The following is a 6,959-nucleotide window of genomic DNA, read 5'->3' on the forward strand; positions in this document are numbered from 1 at the left end:
GCAGCTGTCCCAAGGAGAAACTATTTTGAACTGGAAAGACATTAGCCCGAATGGAAGCAAGCACCGGGGGGAAGTTTAACAAGCTTTGTTAAATGATCTTATGCTTCATGCCTTCCAGAAGACGCTTATGTTCTTCTCGGAGCTTTCCAACCACACACCCATCGTAAAGTGATTAGTGGCTCACCAGCATTAAAATAAAAAAGTAACAAAAAAATTCCCCAAGAAAAGTTCCCATGGGGTAGGGAGTCCACATAGGCCCATACAAATTTCAAATACACATAAATCAGATAGGGTTTTGTTTGTTACTTATTACTGAATGTGGAGAAGTATGAACTTTTAGAAAAGGGGTCAAATTCATGATGCAAGAAAGGAAGCTGCAATAAAATACCACAGCAAGCAAACATACTCATGCTGTTGCTGCACTTAGTATTCTACAGCAAGCTGTATTTGTTTAGACAAAAAATAACTAAGAGCACCACTACTGGTTCACAGAAACCAGTTATATTAGTTTATTACTTTTTAACTATTTCTAATCTAGTTTACAACACACATCCTTAGTTGACAGATAAGGAGTCCAGGGTTGGGGGTCTCATCCTTCTGAAGCATCTGCTAACACAGCTAGTCAAGCAGGCTTACTCCAGTGGTCTGAGGACCAACCCCAAGAAGGGCTAGGGAGTTTTAGCACTGCTAAGTCTCTGTTCCAGCCAGAAACTGATACAAGAACTTGGGCTCGCTCTTGTTCTAGTGCCCTTTTTAACCTCACCTGAACATCCTCCAGGGTCAGGATAGGAAAGTTTAACCAGCACTGCAGGGAAGAGGGAGCTCCCTCTTATGCTGACATGAGTAATATAACGAGTCACACCAAGTATAAGTATTTGGCCAAGAGGGAGCAGGGAAAGCAGAGAACACAAGCCACAACACACTGTGCCCCATCCTACCCATCCTCTGCTGGCCACAGCACCCCACGTTCCCAGTTTTTGAACACAACAGCAGCACATGATGCTCCCTTAGGAAAGGCCACGAGTCAGGTCCGGACTGAACGAACACGAGCTTAAATTTAAATACCACAGTGATGAGCCAGGTGTACTTTTTAGGTTAATAGAGTGCCTGGGAATAAGAGCAAGATCCTGCCTGCTCATTGCTCTTAAAATAGGGCAGGGTGCAGCACATGCATCACAGCACTGCTGGAGCACACACAGGTCCCTTGCGCTCTCTCCGTTACAGTTCTGTCGAAGATATCAACTATTGGTTCAATATCCTCGTTCCCATCTTCCACAGCCTCGCAACCAGACTTGGGTTTCTGCCATCTTCCAACTAAACTGACACCAGGGAGTTCTGATTAATGATAAATAGTCAGATTTGGAGTACAGATATAAACGTAGTTTCAAACAAATCTATTGGTAATAGAGAAAAAAAATCTATTTTGACCTCCACAGCCTGAAGCATAATAGCTTTATCCAAATGTCATTGACTGGCCTGGGGAATCAAGACCTCTGTCTTGCAAATCTTTGCTATTTTGAAAGGCCTGGTTCAAATAGCCACTGCATATTACTAAACAGGTTTCAGAAGTTTCTAGCATTTGAACAAACCATTTAACATAATGCAGGGAGGACTCAAGAGAGGCTAATATTAAGAAAAAAAATGCCACTATGTTTTTTCCTTGCTTACTAGTACTTTATTGATACAGGTTAGCACCCTAGGCCTTGTAAAAGTACATTTTCAGGTTCAGTTAACTCCTTAACTCTGGGCATACTAAATTCACAGCGCTACCTAGTCAATTCCCTTAATTAAATGATTTTTCTTTTTGCTAATTATGAATCTTCATTTGCCTTAATCATAACCCAAAGACTCCTAAAAATGTTGATTAGAAATAGCTTAAGAATTGGCAAAAATTGCCCATGTAATGGCTATAACAACTACCTGTTTAATGCTGCTGGCGTACCAACGTATTGTAAAAGTTTAGACATTTCAGTGAGTGGTTTCTCTCTCTCAAGGGAGTCAGTCCTTGACATACCAAATAAACCATCTCCTTCCCCCACAAATGCTAAATAATTACATCTCAATTCTCATGTCGCTCTACATTTATGCAAAAATTATTGTGGATGTTTATTTAGGTATGTTACACTTGCACCAGTGTTATAGGCTGAGACTTGAGGAAAATGAGCTTCCTGACCCTTCTAGTGCATGGCAGCTCTCTAACAGAGAATGGCTTTAGCTTTTATTAAAGCTGTTTTACAGAAGATAATTTCTGTTCTTTTACAGAGACAGTTAACCACATTGTTTCACATCTTGTTGTGCACTTTTGGCCTACAATTTTTAATTAAAGAATATTAGATTCTACCATACTCTCTCAAGTTTTTTTTTTTTCCTAAGGTGCTAAATGTTTAACATTGGTTAGCATATTTGATTAAAGGAAAACACAAGATATTTTGCTGTCAATTAAGGTTTGAATGTTAATATTCCATTCCACCTCCCCACCCCGACGTAATTTATATCGAAATGTTTGAAGATAGCTTTAGAACATCATTTTTTCAACATAACAGATGCCCCTCCATCTCTGGATTTAATGCCACATCCATACAGAGCCACAGTAGAGAAGGTAACAGTCCAGTCACCAGTGGCCCAGTGTGCAAGCATTTCATGTTTTTTATGTCATTCCTTATCCCAGAAAGCCCCTATGCAATGCAGAAATATTTCAGAATCGAGGTTGTTTTGAAGGCAAAACTTTCCCCAAAGGATGAGGAGAAAGAACATTAAAAACAAAATTCCCAAATCTTTAGTCTAATAAACAGTCTTCTAAGCATCAATTCTGGAGAAGAAGTAGGTTGAACATAACATGGTCCCCCCCCCTCCTAGATCAGGTCACTGCTCTGGTGTACCATGTACCGACAGTTTACACATGGGGTGATCAGGGTAAAAAAGGAACTCCTGGAGAAGGAATTTACGTATGCCTTAAACTTCACACATTTGTGTTTATTGCTTTCTTCCTCATTCTGTATGCTCTTTAAAATTAACTCTGTTTGGGTTGTGGCTTAATTTTATACTGCATATTCTAAAAGGTGTTTTAGGGCTATGTAGAGGTGGCAACAATTAGTAAAATATTTCCTTAAATAACATTGGATCACAGGTTATCTCAGGAAGAATAAGGAAGATCAAGATAGCTTCCTCCCCCCCTCTTTTTTTGAGGGGGGGGGGTGGTGGATGTTTGGGTTGGGGTTTTTTGTTTGTTTGTTTTTTTTTTCTCCAAGTAGGGAATCAACGCTTTATGCTTTCTCTCCTTGATGAAGTGTCCGGAGTCAATCCAACCCTCGTGGCTACTTTCTCCCCACCTTCCAACAGTTAAAACAGTTAAAAGACTATAACATAATGTAAACAAGATGAAACACACAACATGAGAAGAACTTTGATCCTTTTCAGTAAAGGATATAAAAAGTCTATGAACAAGACTAAAAGGTTTTTCATTCTTGGATACCTTTTCAAAATATTTTGATTTTTGTGGTTTCACTGTGCATTCAAACAACTCCATCTTTTACAATTTGTATACAATCCAAGCCTGAAGCCTTATTTAGGGTCCTGATTCCTTAAGAATTTAAGAGGCTAGAATGCACATGACAAGATATATTGACCAACACAGGTACACTGCAAAAATCTCCATAACAATTCCTATGGTATCCCATCCTCACTTCTACCCATTTTGAAATACTTCCAAACGCTAGTACTCTGAAAAGTCTTTTGCAGGGTGCCAAAATACGTTATTTCCAATTATAAAGTTCAAAGGCATTTGTCACTTTAAAAGTAACGAAATGTGATTTACTGCTTTAAAGCGTTAGTTTTTATGTGTTCATTAGAACAACCATTCGGTGGCTTTCTGTTGAGTATTCATAAAATCCTGCCTGCCAGATAATTATATTGCATTAATATGGTATGAATAAATGAAAGCAGTAATTATGGTTTTATTCTTTATTTTGCAATTTACAGTTTGCTTTGCTTCAATGGTACAAAATTATCGTGTCTGAAACAGTATCACACGATAATTTGTTTTAGGACTCTTCAGAACATACAGAGAACCCCACCCAGAGTAATTGGATGGATAGTGTAAAGCATATATAGATTAGACTATTACATTTTCTTCCTGACTGGCTTTGACTAATCCTCAAGAATTGTGTAAGATGGCAGGAAAAAAATGTCTATTTTTGTCAAGTACAAGTTCTTAAAATAAAAAAGGATATTTTATACATATTTGCCTCCTTTCTATCACCATGCATACACTATACCATGCCATCAATTCTGAAGACCCAAGGAAATCCGTGAGGATTACTGAAGAAATAGATAGCTCCAAATAGCTGACTACCAAGCAGACTCGATTCTATAGCACACAACTTACAACAGGTGTTATAATACACACTAATATGCATTTCTTTTTCCAGAAATCAGCCTTCCATTGCATTACCACTGCAATCAATGGTAGCCTCCAAGAAGCGGTCAGGCAGACTATAGCTCAGAGAAGTACAAGTTCTCTTTCTTGTATCCAGAATTTTGAATAGACTTCTCAGTGTGTGGCTTCCTCATAGCCTCCGCCTTTTCTATCACATCACAGTATTCACCTTTCAGTCGTAACTGCACACCTCAGCAGCAACGCAGAGCCTTCCTCCAGTGCAAAATAACACCAAAGTCAATGGAACTTCACGGAAGTAATGATTGCCCAAGGTAGCTATAAAGAGGGGATGTACTTAAGAGATCTGCCGGTAGAATATCAGACAGGAGTCCCTTGTCCTGAAATCTTGAATGACCCTAATTCTTACAGGCTTGCATATCAACCTCGCAGCGCACTGACAGGCAAGGTTTCCAGATCACCTCACTACCATTAAGCAAGTATTCCCAGAGACTCTCAGATATGGAAATCCTCATTTCAGTAACAGACAAAGCATTCCCCTTGCACACAGCAAATCCATGGCACTTCAGAGAAACTCTTCACTGTGACTCCTCACGCTCCTCTCCAAGAGTGTGAGGGAAGCGCGGGAACAACTGGATGAAAGTCTTCGGCATGGGTGCAAAGTGGAGCTAGCCCATCAAGAACATATTCAACCATCCGAGCCACCTTGTGCTTTCACCAGTATTTTCACTCAAGCTAGACAGACCCCCAGGAGCCAGCCAAGGGACTACGCAACAAGTGCAGGAGAAAACAGCAGCAAAGTTAGCTCTAGAGAAGAAGTGAATGTATGTGGTGAAGAACATTACCACCTTCTTAGAATTTTCTGCTTATATCACAGCGATATTAATGGTCGCATTAGCACCCCTAGACCAATACTTTGTCTGCAGGCTTCTGTATGAAGCTTTCGTTAAATTGTAGTTATCTGGCTTGCAGGTGGAGACAGCTGTTTGGGAAGAACACATTGTTCAATAGGCATCACAACCATTTTCACAAACCTCCATCCAAGGGACAGATTGGAGAATTAAGATTTTTATATCAGCCCCAAAGCAGCTGTCTGTACCAGGTATATATGGAGAAGGACATAGCTGTAAAATCAACTAAGGTTTCTATTCTTATATTCTTTAGCCATTACAAACCATAATTAGGAGACATGAAAATTTCCAAAGAGTTTGTATTAAAAAGAAACAATAAACACTACAGCTCACAGAAGAGCTCACTAGAGATTACAGAAACAAGGGATGAAAAAAAAAATAAACCAGAGAAACAAAACAACAAAACAAAACCCCAAAACTTAAGGCTTCTGTTCATTTTGTCACAATTTCAATCGTAATATGGTATGGCTTCACTGAAAAATATAGGTCTTAAAACCCACTGCTTTTTCCGCGTTGTGTATGTGTGCATAATATCAAAGTAGTGCTATTATAAGAACACAAACATGGGGCAAGCAAAGTTACAAAAATCGAAGATTTTTAACAAGACTTTTCTTCAGTTACCATGCCAGAAAAGTGTGTAAAGTGAATTTAAGGAAGGTAAATAGGCCAGAGAAGAATAGCAGACATAAGTACAGCAGTATCTTAGAGAGTCTTTTCCAGAATTATTGTCATCACAAAGAATATGTTTCCTTTTAAAACAGGGAATCACTCTGAACACTTGACTCTAAGCTCTGTATTAACAGGTATTTTTCCTTCTTCTTACAGAAGAAAGATACTCCTTCAGTACCAACCAGGATATGGAAGTAAAGACATGAAATTAAAAGATATAAAAAAACCCCCACAACATTCAACTTTATTTCTTTTATTAATATATTGCCAAATATTTAAGAGCAGACAACTGCCCTGCAGGGCGGGTAATACTCCATATCTTATATGTCCTAATTGAGAACTTCAAGAAAAATCATGACAATTTCTTTGAAATAGGTGGATCCATCACCTCTAATTTAGTTTTGAAGCCTAATATTAATTTTTTTTTCTTGGTAATGTTGTTTAGAAAAGACACAGAAAGCCTTTCCAAATAAAGGACTATAAATAGATGAACATTCTTTTTACTCCATCTCTTCCTTTATTAAAATAAAAAAATAAATTTGCCTTTTGACACACCATAAAAATTAGCAGTTGCAAGCCATACTTATTTTCACAATGTACGGAGCTGTATAGACATCGCTATGCAAAATGTCACAGCCACTTGTTAAGTGTGGTGCACCACCCAAGTCCTCCAACGACTGCATGTATATGGGATGGTTCGTTTACTACAAGCGGTTTACTGGAGGAGTTTAATTTCATCCGCAATAGCACTGTTTAATTACATTGTGAACTGGGAGAGTTTTTCATGTCTCTTTACTAACATTTCTCTAAACTGTTCATTTTTGTAATATCCAAAGTACGTGTCTCACAGTTCCTACTCATCTGTCTAAAAGAAAAGAAAAAAAAACCCAAAACCAAACCTATTTGAACTGAGTTCCTATGCTAATTTGCCAGTCTCACTGTACCAGCATCAGTGAAAAGATGACCAGAATGGCTTAGTCCTACTA

This window comes from Harpia harpyja, chromosome 1 (assembly GCF_026419915.1).
Source record: "Harpia harpyja isolate bHarHar1 chromosome 1, bHarHar1 primary haplotype, whole genome shotgun sequence".
Lineage (NCBI taxonomy): Eukaryota > Metazoa > Chordata > Aves > Accipitriformes > Accipitridae > Harpia > Harpia harpyja.